Source organism: Solanum dulcamara, chromosome 6 (assembly GCF_947179165.1).
Source record: "Solanum dulcamara chromosome 6, daSolDulc1.2, whole genome shotgun sequence".
Lineage (NCBI taxonomy): Eukaryota > Viridiplantae > Streptophyta > Magnoliopsida > Solanales > Solanaceae > Solanum > Solanum dulcamara.
Window position 1 is genome coordinate 71,141,376 of NC_077242.1, and position 22,180 is coordinate 71,163,555.

The window sequence follows — 22,180 nt, forward strand, 5'->3', positions numbered from 1 at the left end:
TTAGCTATTACCAAGTAAAATCTCGTTAACATAAGCTTGGAGATTCACATTGGATGAACCATTTTCCGTCATAGATTCCTTAGCCAAATCTCTCCATTTTTTGGCATTCTTTCTATATTCCTCCCCTTTCATCACAACATCTATGCATCTCTCCAATCCATCCTTTTCAACAATACATTCATTATTGGCACTGACTCGGACTCCGATTTTCCAAGCATCTTGAATGAGTTTAGCGTTACAACGCTGATCATTCCAAAGCGGAAATGCCACAACAGGCACCCCAGAAGCTAAGCTTTCTAGAGTCGAATTCCAACTACAGTGAGTCAAAAAATAACCAACAGAAGGATGAGGTAAGACTTTCACTTGTGAGCACCAAGTCACTATTTTCCCTTGCTTTTCTAACTCCTCTTTGCATCTCAATTTTCCTCCGACTTTTCCCCTTTTTCGCCTTCCCTAACCACCCACAAAAATGGCCTTCCACTTTTTATTAATCCTTGAGCTATTTCCTCCATTAATTGATTTGGTATCTCAGTGTAGCTATCAAATGCTATGTAAATAACTGATTCATTAGGCTTTTCATCTAACCAATTTAGGCAATCTTTTGAAATTGGTCGCAAATCGATTTCAAAAGGATCCTTCCCTTCAAGAAAAGCTGAAGGAATGGTAGGACCAATTCCCACCATGGTCACAATATTCTCCAAAGCCCTAAGAGCATCAAATTCCAAAGCATCAAAAGTGTTTACTAATACTCTTTGATTTTTTTCGCCATTGATCAATAGTTGAATGTGCTCTTTGATAGATTGAATTGCCCAAACATTGTACCTCACAAGAATTAAGAACTAAAGGCAATCCTGAAAGATCTAAAGATTGATGTTGAGGACAATTCTCATAAGAATCTGCATAGTTAGTGAAGTAATAATAATATATATCCAATATTGTGCATGGTTGAATCCAAAAAAGTGTTGATGGTACATTAATGCTCTTGGCCAATGACCCGACCCAAGCCATAAGGGCAGTGTAGATAATATGTGTGAGGGGGGAATTGTTTTTTGCATGCTCTTATATCATATTGGTCACAAACTCGATCCCATGAGTTTTTACGGAATTATATAATAAATGGTATTCATCAATGGATCCTTCAAAATTGCCATCGTAGCCATCAGAAAAAGAAGCAAAGGTTATAACTGGGAGATTGGAGATGCGATTGAAAGCTGATAGGCTAGTACAATAGGTGAATTGTACTCCTAAATTGACCAATCTCCTGGCAAATTGAAGGCATGGATTTATGTGACCTTGCATAGGAAATGACACAAGAAGAACATGACAACCATTATTCTTCAAGTTTTCCATTTGCTACAATGCTATATTTTTAGGCAAATTGAAAGGCTAGGTTGTATTCCTATATTGCGTTAGGTTTTTATAGTTTATATAATAAGATAATTATTGACATGGTGACCAAATGAATTATTTGTGGAGACAAAATAATGTGTTTTTATTCACTTAATTTATACTTTTTAAAAGAGACATAACAACCAACTCATGTATATAATAATGACTCATATGTCGTAGATAATATATTAAGCAACATCAAGTTGTGAAGAAATTAATATCCCAAAACAAAAAAGTTGCATGTTGATTATGTTTTAAACAATGATTGTTTTTAAGTGGTTGAATTTGGAATCTTTGCACATTAGATCACTCATTCTTAGTTCTATTGGCCGTTTGCTCAACATGTGATATAAGTTTGAAGGAAAAAATAGCAAAAAGAAATAATTATCCCAGATTCATTTGGTTGAGAACAAGTTATTTTAGGATTAATTATTCCAAATTGTTATTCTACTCTCAAATCTCAATATGAAATAAAAATAACACTACAATCACAAGATAAATTATGAATAAACTCATCCTAAAATTAATTGTTCTTTATTCCTCCTATTAAACGAGCAACTAAAAATGTGAGAATAATTCAGTGATTTAAAACATGTGTTGGAAGCATACAAAAAAATAGGAATAATTACAGTTCAATTATCTTTAGGTGGTATAGTTTGTAGGTTAACCAATAATGGATATATTTTATATATTTAATAATGGATATATTTTATATATTTAAATAATAACATATATAATTAACACATAAAGTTTATATATTTTAACCATATTTATAAATAAATTTGGCTGAACGATACATATTAGTATGTTTTTTCAAAAAGTTATTGGTTGTATAGTCCAAGGGCAGTGGTGAGTGGAGCAGGTCGTAAAAATCCAAACGGTTAAGTTGAGGAGGAAAGTTATATATATATATATATATATATATATATATATATATATATATATATATATATATTGTTGTACGGTAGTAGTGTATGTTAGCTGCCTTCCTTACGACTTTTGCTCAAATTCAAGAAACTCTTATTTAGTCAGGACGTCGTTTCCGTTTCTTGTGGTGTTTTTTCAATTCCTTGTTTTGACTTGGTAAATTGCATCTGGATTTGCTCTAATTCTAACACATATCACATTATCCGCATCACCAATTCTAAGTGTATATTATGTTCCAGAGCCTTTAGTTTAGTTGCGAAATAAGAATCTTCTATATATAGATAGTTGCATAGTGCCCAATTTTTATATCCTGCATGCGAATCGAAGCTCTTATCTCTATCTCATGAATAAATCACCGGCCGAAAAGAAATAGCTGGAATAGAATGAAGGAATAATTCAATCTTTCATCATTTCAGAGCCAACACCTCCTTATTTAGATCAAAATATAAATATTCAGATTCTAATTTATGTGTGAATATTTTTTTTATTTAGTTTGTTTAAAAAAAATAATACCTTTTTAAATTTGCAATAATTTAAATTTTCCATTTTAACCTAGTGCAACATTTAATAATCAGACAAATTTAGCACAAGAAGTTTAATTTTTTTTTCTTCTTAAACTTTGGATCCAGTTAAATTATATGACATTAAACTAACACGGAGGGAGTATTAATTTTCATCTCAAACGGGTGAAACATATATAGTTGGGCCTTCGGATCCTTTTTGAAAAATTGGGCCTTCTCTGAACATTTATTGGGCTGCACAATAGTAAAAATTTCACAAGGCAACCTATTTGACATTGCCATTTAATCTGTATCCAACTTTGTAAAATATTTGCTCATATATTCACCTCAGATATGTTGTGTTTGAAGTTAAGCTTGAAAAAAATTAAATTTCGAATACAATGTTTTTGAAGTTACATATGGTTAAAGTTCAGTCATTTTTGACTGAAGTTCAAGCAAAATGGTTGGACTATGGAAACGGGAAAGCTCAAGGAACAAAAAAATGTCGGACATAAAGAAATCGCAAAAAAATCGCTAATTAATCAATTAGCCGAAGTAAAGTTAGGGAATCACAATCAAACGAATGAAAATACCCATAAAATTAATTTAGAAAAAAAAGTCTAAAGCACGAAAGATTTCAAAATCGCATAGCAGAAGCAGAGTTAGGAAATCAAAAGCAACACAATAAAAAGACCCGCAAAATTTGTTAGCTCACCTGAGATACGACGGAGGTGTAAAGTCGAGGAAAGTGCTAAGTTGAGCACAGGAGAAGATGAGGACAGAGCAGGCGGAGGTGATCTGGAGGTGGCCTTTAGGATTGATGTAGAAAAGATGAAAGATCAGCTCTAAATTAAATGACAAAAATACCCTTTATATTTGAAAATTCATTGAAGTTAAAGGGTATTTTTGTCAAAGTATCATTTTTTCGTGTTGCATCATACAAGTAAATGTCCCTACTTTGACAAAAATACCCTTTAACTTCAGTGATTTTTCAAATATAAAGAGTATTTTTGTCATTTAATTTAGAGTATTAAAGAGGGTATGCAACACAACGCTGTAGCAAGGCAGCTCCTTGTCTTAGCCCAAAAAGGCAAGACAAAAAGGTTTTGGGAGGAGAACGGGTTGCTGTACACCACGGGCAGGTGTGTGTACGTTCCAAGGTGGGTTAACCTTAGGCGTACCTTGATTAAAGAAGGGGTCGTGTTGCATACCCTCTTTAATACTCTCCACAATATTGCTGCTTGTTGAGCTAATAGGAGGGTCCAGAACAGTTTTGCGACTTAACGTATCGGCTACAACATTAGCCTTCCCTGGTTTGTGCTCAAAGGAGAAATCAAATTTTGCTAAGAAGTCTTGCCAACGAGCCTGTTTGGCGATCAAGATCTTCTGGGTCTGGAAGTAAGTTGTCGCGACATTGTCCGTCTTAACAACAAAGTGCGCACCCAAAATATAGTGACGCCAAGTCCTTAAGCAGTGGACTACGATCGTCATCTCCCTTTCATGTGCCGAATAACGCCTCTCAGCATCCTTCAATTTTTTGTTTTCGAAGGCTATTGGGTAGCCCTCTTGCATCAGTACACCACTGATGGCAAAGTCGGATGCATCGGTGTGAATTTCAAACACCTTGGCAAAATTAGGCAACGCCAAGACTGGTTCTTTGGTGATAGCATCCTTAAGCTTCTCAAAGGCATCGTTGCACCGATCATCCCATTCCCACTCACGACCCTTTTTCAGCAGATCGCTGAGAGGGGAAGCAATTGTTGAATAGGCGGAAATAAATCACCGACAATAATTGGCAAGGCCAGGAAAGGACCGAAGCTCGGGTACTTTCATTAGGGCCTTCCGATCTTGGATTGCCTTCACCTTATCGTTGTCCATCCTTATTTCTCCATAGCTGATTGTATGCCCAAGGAACTGTATAGCGGGCTGTGAAAAGCTGCACTTCTCTCGCTTCACGTACAAGTCATTGTCCATCAATACTTGGAACACTTTGCGCAGGTGCTCCACATGTTCTTCCATGCTATCGCTGTACACCACAATATCATCCAAGTAGATGACGAAAAACTGATCCAAAAAGGGATGAAACAGCTTGTTCATCAATGTACAACGTAGCAGGGGCATTTTTCAAGCCAAACGGCATGACCAGTCATTCAAAATCCCCATAACGAGTTATGCATGTTGTTTTGGGCTTATCTCATTCAGCAATCCGAACTTGGTAGTAACCCTTCCTCAAGTCCATCTTGGTGAACACCTTTGCTTGGCCCAAGCGATCAAACAGATCCGCGATCAAAGGAATGGGGTACTTCTTCTTTACTATAACTTTATTCAGAGCTCGGCAATCAATACACAACCACAGCGTCCCTTCCTTCTTCTTTTGGAATAGGACGAGCTGATGTACAATACAGGAAGGCATGTGTACGTTCCAAGGTGGGCTAACCTTAGGCGTACCTTGATCAAAGAAGGGCATGACACTGCTTGGGCAGGTAACCCGGGGCAGAAACGAACGTTGGCGTTATTGGAGTCATCCGATTATTGGCCTCGCATGCAGGATGACATTGAAGTTTATGTGCGCACTTGCCTTGTCTGTCAACAGAACAAGGTGCCGGGCGGATTGCTTAAGCCGCTGCCTATTGCAGAGAAACCATGGGACAGTGTCACCATGGACTTTATCACTTGCCTGCCAAACTCCGAAGGATTTGGCACAATTATGGTAGTTGTGGATCGTTTCTCCAAGTATGCAACATTCAGTGCCACCACAGCTAGTTGCAAGGTGAAGGAAGTTGTCCGTCTCTTTTTGAGAGACGTTGTCAAACATTGGGGTATACCCAAACACATAATCAGTGATTCCGATCCGCGGTTCACTGGAGCCTTTTGGAGAGAATTGTTTGTCTTGCTTGGGTTCGAATTACACTTCTCGAACAACTTCCATCCTCAAACGAATGGGCAAACAGAGAGGATCAATGGTCTCTTAGAATGTTATTTGCGGCACCATATGCCAATCAGAAAAATTGGGATAAACTGCTGGACACCGCCCAATTCTCGTATAACCTACAGCGAAGTGAGGCGACGGGGAGGAGACCGTTTGAATTGGCTACTGGGCAGCAACCTAACACGCCTCAGTCTTTGCCTGTCGATGATGGCCTAAAGAGCCCGGGTGCATATCATATGGCGAAAGCCTAGGAGGAGCAAGTTGACCTTATGAAGTCTTATCTTGACAAAGCAGCCCGAAAAATGAAGAAGTTTGCTGATCGTAATCGGCGTCCGGTCAATTATCGTATTGGGAACAAAGTGATGATCAAACTTAATTCCCGACAATTCAAGTTCCTGAGGAGTGTGAATCAAAATCTGATTCAGAGGTATGAAAGGCCGTTCGAGATTATTGCCAAAGCCGATAAGATTTCGTATCGGGTCGACATGCCTCGTCACTTAAAGCTGTATCCTATCTTCCACGCTAGCCAATTGAAACCATATTTCGAAGATGTGGAAGACAAGAAGCGGGGGCAATCAGGTCGCGCTCAAATATTTATTACCCCACCAGCTGTGGACAAGCAGGTCAAGGCAATTATTGATCACCAATTTGTTCGTGGAAAAGGGTGGAATAACTTGAGTGCTCAGTTCCTAATTCATTGGAAAGGGACATCACCATAGGAGGCAACATGGGAAAAGTATGAGAACTTGTGGCAATTTCGCGACAATGTCCAAAAGTACTTGCATTTTTGTGGTGCCAGAGTCGTCGCCAAATCAGATGAGGGAGCGTGTGCCGCCCCGCCAAGGGCTACATTAGATCCCAGCATTTCTGAGGCTCAGACAGCTTCGAGCGCCTCGCCAGCATGCTACCAACACTGGGAGAAAATGTGAGCTTGGGTGTCAGAGCTTTTTGACTAGTTTTCCCAACAACCCATGTAAAGCTTTAAAGATAGCCATTCTTTAGTATTTTTCTTGGGGCGTCCAACCCCTTTGCTGTAACTAGTTTTAGGCTATATAAGTACCTTTGGACAACATCATTTGTATCCAACACTTAAAAGAAATATCACAGAAAATTGACACTTGCCTCCCAAAAGCTCTCTCATATTGTTATATCTTTGAGGCTGTTTGTGTTGACTGTTTGTTAGACATCTTGTTCTTGAACTTGTGTGTGCAAGGTTGTTGTTAGGACTGAGCCTTAGCAACCTGTGCAAGCTGTTTTAGGTTGTCCCACGCGCCGCTGAAAATAGGCCCGTCACAGTTTCACTATATTAGCATAATCTCATTTTTTGTCCAGATACCGTCTCTTCTTGTTTGCTTTTGTTAGTTCTTTGTTCTAGCATTGACAAATGTATTGGATCTAAAAATACTTCCTTTGTAACCATTGCATCTTCTTGATGCCAGCAATGCAACGACTTACTTCATCAAAAAAGAAAGTTAGGCCCCTTATGACAGGTTACTACAAAAATAACCTGCATCTATTAACAAGGTAGTACAAATAAAAGTTATCACAAAATACCTTGAATCTACCTTAAATCATATCAACTAAATTAGGAAACAAGAGAAATATCAGAACTTGGGTGTAGCTTTATAGACAATGGTGGCCAATGGAGAATTGGCATAAATTTGAAGAACAACAGGTTGCCAAATGTAGTGTTCATGACATTGGTTCATTTAGATGTCATGACTTTGCTACTCTGACTTGACTATTTTTCTCAATAAATTTATTTTGACTAATCTATGTATATTCAGCTGTATTTCACTTGGGATTTGAACCTGAGACCTTATGATTCTCCTTCCACTTTATTGACCACTCTTGGGTGAATTCAATGCTTCTTTAAAGGTTTTACTTTTCTTTTCTACTATCGGGGATGGTAAGCTACTGATAGTCGCAACTTTTGTGAGAGCAATTATCCATCTGCTCTGAACCAAAATCACTACAAGAACCTAGCTATTATCTCGTAAGATTCAAAGTTAGGTGATCAGAACAGAAAAAAAGTATCTTTTTACGATCCGATGAATTCTCCAAGGTGCTAAATAGAAAGTTCATGACCAAATAGTTATACAGCATTACGAAATATGGTTTGTTAGATTGACTAATGACATGGTTTTTTTTGACTTGGTCGCCAATCTCTCAATATGAAATAAATTTGTCAGACACCCTGGTATTAAGACAAGTGAAAATTACATTCAATTCCTACGGTTAAACCAGTTTATAAAGAAAATTTCTCTCCCGTAATTCATACTCATATTCATAAAACTATAGCCAAATTCTTCCACTACATTCATTGAGATTCGACGGTATAGACTACAAAATCACCTACCTGGATACCACTATGCAAGGTCAGTGCTCGAGCAATAACTAAATATCATTATGCAAGTTTCACTATAATTTATTTTTCAAAATGAAGATTTAAACAACAAAAATACAATCAGTTTGCTTTAATAATTTACTAATCCCATTTGTCACTCCATTTCTACATCCAATCTCCATCAACACACTTTTGGAATTAAACACACATGTTTCAGATTTTATAATATTTAATCATTTCTGCGGAAAAATTAAATTGATTGCAAGTAATTAAGACAAATGAAGCACATACCTATTGAAGAGTTCAGAAGCAAATCGAAACCCCTTGTAACACATAAATCATAGCAACACAAGCATCAAAATATCTATAAAAAAGGCGTTAAGAACTCCGGATCCAACCAAAATCTGACATCTATATTAGCAAAATGAATTGAAAAACAATAAAGTAAAAAAGCCTTTATCAGATCTAATAAATTAGTAATTAACAAAAAAAAAGTGATACTGAAGAGACAACGTTCCCACCAGTCGAGCATGTACAAACCAAAAGTGACATTGTAGAGATAGATTTTCCGTTGAACCCAATTCATTTTTCTCCCTTCAAGCTTCCTGCAGGAAAAATTTAATATTATGAAGAGGAAATGTGATAGTTGTAATGATAAATTTGCTTGATCCTGCCGCCTTTTAAACACGCTAATGGCTTTTAGCCTCCGAATTAGAATTTTTTTCCGTCAACTTTTCTTTGTCGTTTTTCGGTGATCAAATTATTACAAATGAACCCCTTAGGAGAAGAAAATTACATATGACCCCTCTTCAATCGTCTATTCATTAATCGTATCGAGTTTTAAAATATACAAAAAATATTTGAATTTCGGAAATTTCAATTAAAAATATGTAAAATATATTCCTTCCAGTCCATTTTAGTTGTCAAATATACTAAAAATAATTGTCCTAAATTAGTTGTCAATTTAAACAATCAAAAAATAATTAGTCACTTTTTTCTAACTCTATCCTTAGTAATTAAGTCATTTTAAAATATGAAAAAAGTTATTATTACAACTCTACTTTGTTACTACAGTTTTAAATTTTAAAGTTACAAGATTAATTTTTGTTAAACTTTTGGTAATCCTTGCCTATCATTCAATAAATAACACATCAATCAATAATATAATGTACAAAATGAAAAAACATGATCAATTTATGTCTTTGTTTTTTTTTCTTAAGATGTGTGTCATGCTCTAACAATTCAATTATTTTGGAATGGAGGGAGTATATATTTAATAATCCATTAATAGAGACTAATTCTCATAATGATTGAAGAATATTTATAGTAGGGCTATACTACTTCCGTCTCATATTATATGGGCAACTTACTAAAAATGTTGGTCTCATATTACTTGATCACTTACTAAATCAAGATAGAATTAATTAAATTATTTCTATTTTACCCCTACAATTAATATGGCATTTTGAATCTAAACGATTCTCAATACTAGCTATTTTTATACTCTATGTATAGTGCATTGATTAACATAAAGGGCAAAATGATAAAGTTTTTCAATGTATTAATGATTTTTTAATTACCGTGTAAAATTGAAAGTGTCCATCTTATATGGGACGGAGATGGTATTAGTCAAATTTCATCCCTTGTTAAATATTTTTAAGGGTTGTGCAAGATCTTATCCTGACAACTAAAATGGGACGGAGGAAGTATTAAAATATTATTTATATGTCATCTTAAATAGTACTCCCTCCGTCTCATATTAGTTGTCATGTATACTAAAAATAGTTGTCCCAAAATAATTATCAATTTAAACAATCAAGAGAGAATTAATTATATTTTTCCAACTTTACCTTCACATTAATTGTTCTAGAATTAAGAGACATATAAATAGATAAAAATCAAAGAATTAATAAGGAATATATTAGTCAAATAACACTCTTAATTAATATTTTCTAAGGGTTGTGCAAAACTTTATCATGAAAACTAAAATAGAGCGGAAAAAATACATCATATGAAAATTGAAATTAAAAAGTTATCAAAAAAAAGACATTAAAAAAAAAGTAAAACAAACAAAAAAAAATATTTAAAAAAAATAAAACAAACAAAATGAAACAAAAAAAAAACAACTAATTAATCAATACAAAAATTAGCACTACCTCCTACCTAACATATTCTTTTTTAATAAGAAAGAATGGATGGATAAAATATTTACACAAGATCATTTAAAATATTAAGAAAACGTCAGTTGTAGATGAAACCGAAAAATAATGCATTCGAAATCAATCACGCTAGCATTAATTACACGAATAAGCAAATATATACTAATTAATTAGTTAACATAACTACAATTTAGTTAATTTACAATTCGCCACTAATATTTAGCATTAATTACGATTCTAGTTTGTATAATTTAAAATTTATATAATATAATTTTGTATAATATAATTTATATAATTGTTTAAAGTTCAGGTGTTTGTGTTTGTATAAATACTTTATTTCGAGTTTATACAAAAAAAGCTCAATTATTCACAAATTATACAAAAGAGACAGCTTAAACTAAATCTACAGCCTACAATCTGTAAAAATGCAAACTATAGCCAAAGGAGCCTAATTAAGTTTATTATAGTGATTATTTGTCAAATTTCCCCCAAAAAAATTCCTATAGCTTTTTTTGGTAGTAACTAGTAATAAATTCAATTCTTTGATTTGATTAAGTATTTTATGAAAAAATTTTCTAATTTTTGAAATATATTTTTTAAAACAAAACTCCTAACTTTCTCTTTACTGTATATTTTTCGTCCCTCCTTTTTTTGATATATACAAATACTTTTTGCAACAAATTTTAAAATATTTTAACAACAAAAAGACGACACTATTTTTAATCAAAATACATTAATTGCTTATTAATAATTTCAGTACAAGTTGTAATATTTGTTGACAAATGGCGGCACAGAGAAGCAAACCATGTTTCTATCTTCAAGACTTCTAACAGCTAATTTTTGGTGTCCTTTGTTATGACCCGCCACTTGATCTTGAAGAAGGTAGAAGAATCTAGAGTCTTGGAGAGGTTAGTGGAAGACTCTAGATCCTTATAGAAACTTGTAGAGAAGTCTTGAAAGACTTAGAATTCTCTAGAGTGTGTAGAGAATTCTAGAGAGGGACTTCTTTGTAAATATGGAGGGACTTGTATAGCAATTTTTATTTACACTTGGGCCCCTTAGGAGTAGTATAAATAGAGGGGGCATTCATTTGTAGCAAACCATCAAGCAAACAAGTATTCTTCCAAGCAATACAAAAGCCTTCTTCATAAAAGCTCTCTTGTCTTTCTTACTATATATCATTCCCTTAGCGATCTAGTCTTAAAGGCTTACTTGAGCTTGCAAGATCATGAAAGATTCATGAGTAAGTTGTCAAGTGCCGCACGGAAGTCTTAGTTGAAGTCTAAGTCCGTGACAACGTGGTATCAGAGCAAGGTTCTACTAAGGGACATGGCAAGTGAGGGAGACATCAACGCCACTACCGCCACCAACGTCAAGCAAGATGTTGGAAGGAAGCACCGCAAGGGAAAGAAAAACTCTAAGAGAAATGATGAGGTGCCGCTTGAGCCTACACCAAGCGAGGCCCTAACATCCTACTCACCCTCGGCCACTGAGGTGAGTGACGATGAGCGAGGCGAGGAGCCCGTGGACGTCACACCCGGCATGGAGTGGATTGCAAGGGTGGATGCTGCCCGACAAGCTGTGGAGATATTAGGCAAGCGCTTGAACAAGGTCGACGGCAAGTTCAAGTCTCTGGAGGAGTTCACCCTTGAGGAGAACGACAACATCCGGAAGGAGTTGGAGGTACGCAAGGCTGCCGAGTACGAGATGAAGGAGGTGATCACTTCCTTGGAGTGTCGGCTCATGGACGCGCTAAGCACGGTGGAGACCATGAAGGCCGAGATGGCAGCACTCAAAGGAGACATAGATGCTGGGAGATGCATGACGTCCAGTGCAGACCGGGAGGCCAAGATTGAGGCTCCCAAGCCACCAATGTTCAAAGGTGCCCGTGATGCACAAGAGGTGGAGAACTTCCTTTGGCACTTGGAGAATTACTTCAAGTGTAACAAAGTGAAGAGCGATGAGACGAGGATCAACACGGCCGTGCTATACCTCTCGGAGATGGCCATGTTATGGTGGAAGCGCAAGGAGTCCGAGATCGGGAAGGGTCTATGCACCATCAACACCTGGGAGCAGTTCCGGGATGAGTTCAAGAAGGCCTTCTTCCCCAACAATGTCATCTATGAGGCTAAACGCAAGTTCCGGGAGCTGAAGCATACGGGCCTATGTGAAAGAGTTCACTACCCTTACGCTTCAAATCCCCAACCTTACAGATGAAGATATGCTCTTCCACTTCATGGATGGGCTACAGAGTTGGGCCAAGACGGAGTTGGAGCGCCGTCAAGTCAGCACCATCGATGAGGCCATCACCCAAGCCGAAGCCTTGACGGACTTTAAGCATGACAGGCATGACAGAGGCAAGGGCAAAGAAATAAGTAGTAGTCATGCCAAAGGTGGGGGAGATCGTGGCAAAGGCAAAGAGCAACATCCTCCACCCAAGAGCCATGATTCCAACAAGTCCGACGGTAGAAGGTTCGGGCGACAGGGCTACGCCGAGAGAAAGGAGCAGACCTTGAAGGGCAGCGGCTGCTACATATGCGGAGGTCCTCACGGCTATGCTAGGTGTCCGGAGATGAAGAACCTTGGTGCCATACTGCGGGAGCGAAAGGACAAGGAGGTGGACCAAGGGCAGGGTTCGGACACGACTCAGCTAGGCATGATCAGGCTATGTGGAGCCATCGCGAAGCAAGCTGAGAAGGCAGGAGACTACTCTGCCCAATATGTTGACATATCCATCAACGGACGACCAGCTCGTGCCATGGTGGATTCTGGAGCAGAAGCCAACATCATGACCAAGACGGCGGCAGCAAGGTTGGGGCTAAGTTATGGGCCAAGCAACACCCGCCTGAAGACGGTCAATGCACCATTGACTCCCGTGTGCGGAGTCGCTCATGGAGTGGACATCACGTTGGGCAAGTGGCAAGGTAAGACAAGCTTCACTGTCGCCCCCTTAGATATCTTTGATATCATCCTTGGACAGGAGTTCTTCCAACGGTAACACACGATGATCGATCCCTACCTCCAACAACTCTTGGTGATGGAGCGAGAGGGACCCTGCATGGTACCTCTACTCAAGATGCCAAAGAAGGAAGGACAAACCCACCTATCGGCCATGCAGCTTGTGAAGGGCCTAAAGAAGGGGGAGCCGACGTTCGTAGCCACCATTGCGAGCTTGGATGAAGGCAATGGTGCTAAGGATACATTGCCACCTAGCATAGAGAAGGTGCTTGAAGAAAACAAAGACGTGATGCCCGAAGAGTTGCCAAAACACCTACCTCCAAGGCGCGAGGTAGACCACAGGATCGAGTTGGAGCCAGGAGCGAGGCCGCCCGCATACCCACCATACCGCATGGCTCCACCCGAGTTAGAGGAGCTGAGGAAGCAGTTGAAGGAGCTCCTCGAGGCCGGTCATATTCGTCCATCCAAGGCACCTTATGGCGCGCCGGTGTTATTTCAAAAGAAGAAGGATGGCTCGTTGCGCCTATGCATAGACTATCGGGCGCTCAATAAGGTGACCGTGAAGAACAAGTATCCCATCCCGCTCATTGCCGACTTGTTTGATAGACTTGGACAGGCCAAGTACTTCACCAAGGTGGATTTAAGGAAGGGCTACCACCAGGTACGCATAGCAGAGGGAGATGAACCGAAGACCACATGTGTAACGAGATATGGAGCATACGAGTGGTTGGTGATGCCCTTCGGCCTAACCAACGCACCCGCCACTTTTTGCACCCTAATGAACAAGATCTTCCACCCTACCTAGATCAGTTTGTAGTAGTCTACTTGGATGACATAGTCATCTATAGCAACACCTTGGAGGAGCACGTGGAACATCTAAAGAAAGTATTCCAAGTCTTGCGCGAGAATGAACTTTTCATCAAGCGGGAGAAGTGCGAGTTCGCCCAACATGAGGTGCACTTCTTGGGACATGTTATCAGCCAGGGAGAGCTACGGATGGACGAAGTAAAAGTTCGGGCCATCAAAGAGTGGGAGGCGCCCACAAAGGTAACCGAACTTAGATCTTTTCTTGGACTTGCTAACTATTACCGCAGGTTCATAAGCGCCTACTCCGCTAAAGCCGCTCCACTTACTGAGCTATTGAAAAAGAATAAGCCGTGGGTTTGGAGCGAGGAGTGCAAGGAGGCCTTTGAAGACCTCAAGGCTGCCGTGACAGAGGAGCCGGTCCTAGCGTTGCCTGACTTCTCCAAGACATTCGAAGTGCATACGGACGCCTCTGATTATGCCATTGGAGGAGTATTGATGCAAGAGAGGCACCCTATCGCCTTTGAGAGCCGCAAGCTGAATGAGACAGAACGGCGGTACACCGTGCAGGAGAAGGAGATGACAGCCATCGTCCATTGCCTACGCACGTGGAGACACTACTTACTTGGCTCCAACTTCTTAGTCAAGACCGACAACGTGGCCACTAGCTACTTCCAGTCACAGAAGAAACTCACCCCGAAGCAAGCTAGGTGGCAAGACTTCTTGGCCGAGTTTGACTATGAACTGGAGTACAAGCCAGGCAAAGGCAATGTTGTGGCCGATGCCCTTAGCAGGAAGTTCGAGCTGGCGGCCATCACCACAGCACATTGCGACATCCAAGATGCAATCAAGGATGGTCTACAGCATGACCCAGAGGCAAAGAAGCTTATGGAGTTAGCCGTTCAGGGCAAGACAAGGCGCTTCTGGGTAGAAGATGGACTCTTGCTTACCGCCGGACGAAGGATCTATGTGCCAAAATTCGGGACTATCAGGCGACGAATCATGAAGGAAAGTCACGACACATTATAGGCCGGACATCCAGGGCAGCGTCGCACGAGGACATTGATTGAGGCGATTTACTACTGGCCACGCATGCGGGACGATATTGAATGCTATGTGCAGACTTGTCTTGTGTGCCAGCAAGACAAAGTAGAGCAGCGCCAACCAGGAGGACTCTTGGAGCCCTTGCCCATAGCGGAGCGTCCATGGGAGAGCGTGACCATGGACTTCATCACATGCTTACCGAAGTCCGACGGGTACGGGACGATTATGGTCGTGGTGGACAGGTTCTCCAAATATGCCAGCTTCATGCCCGCCACGGCAGGTTGCACTGCTAAGGAAGCTGCCAGACTATTCTTCAAGAATGTGGTGAAGTATTGGGGATTGCCAAGACATATCATTAGCGACAGAGATCCACGCTTCACCGGGAACTTTTGGAGAGAATTGTTCGAAATTCTTGGCACAAAATTACATTTCTCCACTAGTTTCCACCCGCAGACAGACGGCCAGACGGAGCGAGTCAATGCCTTACTGGAGTGCTACTTGAGGCACTTTGTGAGCTCCCATCAGAAAGATTGGGTGAGACTACTGGACGTAGCCCAATTCTCTTACAACCTACAGCGGAGTGAGGCCACAGGGCGAACACCATTCGAGCTAGCTACATGCCAACAGCCACAAACTCCACATTCACTACCGGCCGCGTTCGAGGGCAAGAGTTTGGGGGCCTATCACATGGACAAGGGCTTTAAGGAGCAGCTCGACACTGCCAAGTCTTATTTGGACAAGGCAGCAAAGAAGATGAAGAAGTTTGCCGACCGCAAGCGTCGTCCCACGGATTACCAAGTTGGAGACATGGTCTTGGTTAAGTTCAACCCCAGGCAATTCAAGGCGTTGCGAGGCATGCATCAAAACTTGGTGCGAAAGTATGAGGGCCCGTTCAGGATCGTTGCCAAGGTTGGCAAGATCTCTTACAGGTTGGAGCTACCACCGCATATTAAGGTTCATCCAGTCTTCCATGCCAGCGTACTCAAGCCGTACCATGAGGACAAGGATGATCCTAGACGAGGAGAATCAAGTCGGGCGCCACTCACAATCACCGCCTCCCATGATCGAGACATCGAGGCCATTGTGGACTACCAAGCCAAGCGAAAACAGGGACAACAGGCCACTGCTATGTTCTTAGTCCATTGGAAGGGACAATCTCCGGAGGAGGCCACCTGGGAGAGATATGAAGACCTGTGGCAGTTCAAAGACAAGATCCGGGAGTTCTTGCAGTAGCAGTGCGCCGCGGTCGTCGCCACATCAGGTGGGGGAGAGTGTTATGACCCGCCACTTGATCTTGAAGAAGGTAGAAGAATCTAGAGTCTTGGAGAGGTTAGTGGAAGACTCTAGATCCTTATAGAAACTTGTAGAGAAGTCTTGAAAGACTTAGAATTCTCTAGAGTGTGTAGAGAATTCTAGAGAGGGACTTCTTTGTAAATATGGAGGGACTTGTATAGCAATTTTTATTTACACTTGGGCCCCTTAGGAGTAGTATAAATAGAGGGGGCATTCATTTGTAGCAAACCATCAAGCAAACAAGTATTCTTCCAAGCAATACAAAAGCCTTCTTCATAAAAGCTCTCTTGTCTTTCTTACTATATATCATTCCCTTAGCGATCTAGTCTTAAAGGCTTACTTGAGCTTGCAAGATCATGAAAGATTCGTGAGTAAGTTGTCAAGTGCCGCACGGAAGTCTTAGTTGAAGTCTAAGTCCGTGACACCTTGCTCAACAAAATAACAAATAATCTCTTATTTTTAAGAGTGGGTTCAAAATAATTGCTTAAATATATACTTTTATATTTAATAGTTTTAATTCTTTAAATTTTTAAAAGATCACTTTAATCTTCAACAAATATTTATTAAACTCATTCTGATAAATTTAATAGGAACTATAAAAGACAGAAAAATAACGGGAACTCTCATTTTGAGATACAATTTTTGTAGTATTTTTTTAAAAAAATTTGATTTATTTTTAGAATTTGGTACAATTTTTTTGAGGTATGATTTCTCTATTTTTTATATACTTTTTGTGTTTCGAATAATATTTTATGTTGTATATTTTACGATCAAATAAAACTTTCTTGATGCTTATTGTTAAACTATTAAAGGTAGTCCGGGCCCAACGTGAGCATAGATTTATTGTGTAAATATGTATAATGATGAAATACCGAAAATGAAGATCAAAATACTGGTATGATTTTCCTCTGTACATCCAAGCATGGTCAATCTTTTATTTACTTGATAGATGCGAAGCAGCGTGGTGGATGAAACACAAGTAGAATAAGGATGGTGTGAGTTGGATGGAGAAGCTCAAAACATATAACGTGAATGAGGGGGAAAACTGCACAAACAAATGTTGGATAGGAGTTGCACTCAACTACCTGAAATTGATGGTTACATAGATAGTAAGTAAATGGATGAAAAACCAAAGGTATTTAATGAAAACGTGAAGAGAGCCTTTAGAATATTTGTCTCAAATTTATCCACCATATAATAGTTCAACTGGCGGTCTTCAACTGATTGACTGCCAAAATCATCAAACCTTTACTCATGAAGAAACTTAAGTAAAGTTGTCCTAATATCAGGCATCTAACTCAACTTTCTGATGATCAAGTGAAGACTGTCCAAGGCTTTCAACAACCCCAGTACGCTTGATTCGATATATATCATGTAAGAAAATGGTAACTCAATCCCAAAATCTAAGTTGAACAACAGCAGGATTAAATTCAACTACTTTTATCAACTGATTGTTCCTTTGACTATCTCCTATTCAGTTTTTTATGCTTGATTTTCTGTATTTCTACAATAAAGGGGATTGTTGGAAAAAGTAAATATCTACTTTGTACCAGTTTAATGGACCTGTTTTCATTTAAATGGATTTCCCCACCAAAACTGCAATCCTTATCTATACTTTATCAAAAGATTTCTGCATATGGTCCACTTCTTCAGACACAATAAATTTGATCATCTTTTTTCCTAAATATCTAAAGAATTAATGTTGTCAATAAGAGAAACTATAGTAACTAACGGCAGATCCACAAAAGATCTATCCTTATAATAAGAGGAATGTCAGTCATTTTTCTTCTTTGCTAATAGGATGACACGCGTAGAGAGTGAAACAAACACATATAAAAGAGCATTATTTAGGAGCAAAAAAGAACAAGATTTAAAGATGCAAAAAAAATTCCTAAATCTAGTTGGAAGAAAAAAATAAGATGAATGGTGACAAGAGTTGATATTGATAAGATATGTAGTGTTTCACATCAAATATAGGACATTGAAAGAGTTAACATAAATCTGATTGGGCTTCTCCTCCCATTGTGGCAAAATCATATCTTTCCTAGCTTGAACTATGTAAATATAAATCCCTTATGGTTAAAAAGGGCAGCCCAATTGTAGGATTTAGAAAGGATTGGATCAGAATGGATCTATTTTATAGTCTTAGCTTGCATTTCTACAAGAAATTGTCTTCACGATTGAACCCATTTACGTCTAGGCCACACCGTGTCAACTCTTACTGCTACGCCAAAGTTCCCCTTCTGGTTTAAATGTACACAATATATGAAAGTATCTTCTAATCCACGGTTGAGATTTCTTGCTAAATTATAAAATTGTATTTTTTCCTTTGATAATGTTCATGATACTTACTATGAAAACCTTAAATAACAAGTCTTCATTTTTTATTGTGTCTGCACCTTTCCTAACCAGATCAATACACCAGTATCCAAGGTACTACTTTTTATTCTATCACAAAATATATGTTTACGATATAATCTTCTCTACAGCTCCTAAGACTGAATTTTTCGTCTTTTAAGAACTCCCTTTGTTCCGATCCAAAATTAATAAGAAGATCAGTTAAGAAAATGGAAGAAAAAGGAAAATATCAAGAACTAAGGCCCACCAGAAAACAACCATGGAAACAGGAAAGCTCAAGGAACAAAAAAATGTCGTACATAAAGAAATCGCAAAAAAATCGCTAATTAATCAATTAGCCAAAGTAAAGTTAGGGAATCACAATCAAATGAATGAAAAGACCCATAAAATTAATTTAGGAAAAGTCGTCTAAAGCACGAAAGATTTAAAAATCACATAGCAGAAGCAGAGTTAGGAAATCAAAAGCAACACAACAAAAAGACCCTCAAAATTTGTTAGCTCACCTGAGATACGACAGAGGTGTAAAGTTGAGGAAAGTGCTAAGTTGAGCACAGGAGAAGATGAGGACAGAGCAGGCAGAGGTGATCTGGAGGTGGCCTTTAGGATTGATGCAGAAAAGATGAAAGATCAGCTCTAAATTAAATGACAAAAATATCCTTTAACTTCAGTGATTTTTCAAATAAGAGCCCGTTTGGAGGGCTTATTTAGCATATTGTGGTGTTTGACTACCAACATAAAATGCTAAATTTAAGTAATAAAGTTCTTAAAGTCATCCAAAAATAAAAAGTTGAAAATCATAATTTTTTTTGGAGGGCTTAAAGCAATTTTCGTTGACCATAGAAATTACTTTTATATCCCTTATATTTTATTTTTTTAAAAATAATTCAACATTTAAAAGTTTTAAAAGCACTTCATACATAAAAGTCATTTTTTTAAATCAATCCAAACGGACTCTAAGCACACGTGTTGACGGAGAGGTGTTGCTATTTCATCTTCTTATATAGTAAATAAATAATTTATTTTTACTATGTTCATCCAATTTGATAAGAGTTTGATAAATATTTTATAAAAATTAAAAGTGTAACTTTTGACAAACATCAAAGACCAAAACATGATAAATGCATACTCGAGCTCCAACTGCTGCTGCTGGTACTTCCATTACTGCTTGAGCTCCAACTGCTGCTGCAGATTCCAGTCAAGCTTGTCAAACAGTTGTTGTTGGTACATCTGGTGCATGAGCTACTGCTGCAGATTCCAGACAACCTTGATTTTGCTGTTGTTTCCTCTATATCCTGTATAGTAATAGTTCCAATGGAATTCGTGCATGGACTCTCTGCCAACTCTACCAAGTTGTAACAATTATAGTAAGACAGAAAGAAGCAACTCATATAAAGAAGCAGGGAAAGTTAAGCTTTCGATTTAAAAGATAAGTAGAAAAAAAAAAGAGAATCAAGACATGATATCCTTTGTGATAACACACATTAGACTTCTTTAAGTCGTGCTATGTTTTCTTTACTTTACCCAAAAAAATTTCAGATTGGAAACGTTACTTCACACACTACTGTTTTTACAATTTGAATTTTGTTCAGATAGAGGATCACTTAGGCGTTTGGACATGAGTAGGTCGAGATATGAAAAAAATAGTATTTGAAGTTGAAGAAGAGTATTTGAAAATTGAAGTTAGTGTTTGGACATCAAAACAAGTTGAATTTTAGTGAGTGAAAACTTGAAAAAGACTCCTAAAACCTATTTTTCAAGTTAGAAGTTGAAATGATGGCCCAGATTAATAAACAAACACTTACTTGAAATAGTCTAATGAGGAATACAGATAACAAGAAGGATCAATAGATGACAAAAGTTCTCGATAAAATATCACTGACTGACAAAATTAGCAAGACTCCAAAACAAAGAAAGGACAAAGTCTCTTGTCTGTTCTCAACAAACACACATCAGCCAAACTACAAATCTGGATTGTTGAACTTGTAAAATTGAACTTCAAAATGTACCTGGATTCTGGACAGGAGAATCAGATGACACTACAACGGTTGATGGAGTAACAGGAGGTGGTAGAGGCTCTGGGGCAGCTGGTGAAGAAAGAGCTGACGGCTCTGAGGCTGGTGGGGGAGTAGGAGGGGTTGGTGGTGTTGATGAAACAACAACTTGAAACTTACAGTACTCATCAGCAATAGGAGTTGTAACTGCATTCTGTGCTTTCTCACTGTCTTTTGCTAAAACATCACAAAATACCCTGTGTGTGCTAAAGCTATCCCTTCTATATATTATTAACAAAGATATCACCTTTACAAGAAAGAGAGAGTAGTAACTAAAAGGGCATCAAGAATGGACCTTGAAAACATAGTCCCACAATCACACTTATACTCTTTAGTTCTACAAATCTTCAAATGAGCCTTCAAATCAGATTGAACTGCATATTTTTTCGAGCACTTGTCACATTTCCACTTCTTCTCACCGTGTTTCCTGCAGAAATGCTTCTTGATCCCAGTCAAATCGCCCAATGCCCGTGAAGGATCATGGTGAACACACGTAGGTTCCGGGCAAACACACACTCTCTTCCTCACCTCATTACTTGATCTTTGCCTTAGCTTCCAAGGCAGATTGTGACCCCTTTCTATGAAGTTGCAGATTCTGGTCTCTCTAAAACCATTTGTTGCAAATTTCAACACAAATTGGTTCGTTTCCAATAGAGTTTTTGATGAAAAAGTTACAACTTCCGCATTACGATCTAATCAAAGGATACTAGAAAAGCCCCAAAAATCAATTTTCTGCTGAAATAGAAATCTGTGTTCTTAAAAAAAAGGGTTCAAATAGAGCAAAATAACTAACACCTAACTTGTTTGAAAGCAATCACAGTAGTGGTATTCGTTAGGAATTGCAAATTAAAATTAATTTACCTGGCATTCCAGGGAGATTCCATTTTTTCTTTGCTGCTTCTTTACAAGGAGCTGCCTGATCACCAGAAGCCGATACACTCGCTTCACCAGATCCCGCGCAATCATTCATAGCGGATAAAATAGAATCCTTCTAGGATTTATGGAAAAGTAAAAATCTAGAACATTTCTACTTAAGAAACTTCCTGCTCGATTCTTTCTGCGAATCTACCATTTAATATTGCTTCTTCTTCTTCTTCTTTTGTACCCAACTAATATCTCTGAACACAAGCTCAGACTAGCTAATTAACAGAACCCATATCACAGAACCAGCTCAAAGCTAAGTAGAGCAAAACCCAGATACAAAAATTGGCAAGAAATCAATCACCGACGAGAAAATGAAAAAAAATGGAATGGGGTTTGCTAAAATGAAAAGACTCTACTCAAATTAGTGAGTTGCCGAGTAAGATTCACAAGTGCTAAGGAGCCTACACTGCTCAAAGCTCCACTTGTATTACAGCGATTTCAGAAAAACAGGTCGAAACTCCGGATCGAGAAAACGAGAAAATGGGGGCTTTCACATC

At 38.5% G+C, this 22,180-nt stretch overlaps 2 pseudogenes; both read right to left on the bottom strand.

Annotated features, from left to right (window-relative positions):
- On the bottom strand, nucleotides 1-1,350 carry LOC129893145 (UDP-glycosyltransferase 75C1-like; annotated as a pseudogene).
- Nucleotides 1,351-7,915: 6,565 nt separating this feature from the next.
- LOC129891380 (zinc finger protein ENHYDROUS-like) lies at nucleotides 7,916-22,098 on the bottom strand (annotated as a pseudogene).
- Nucleotides 22,099-22,180: the final 82 nt, after the last annotated feature.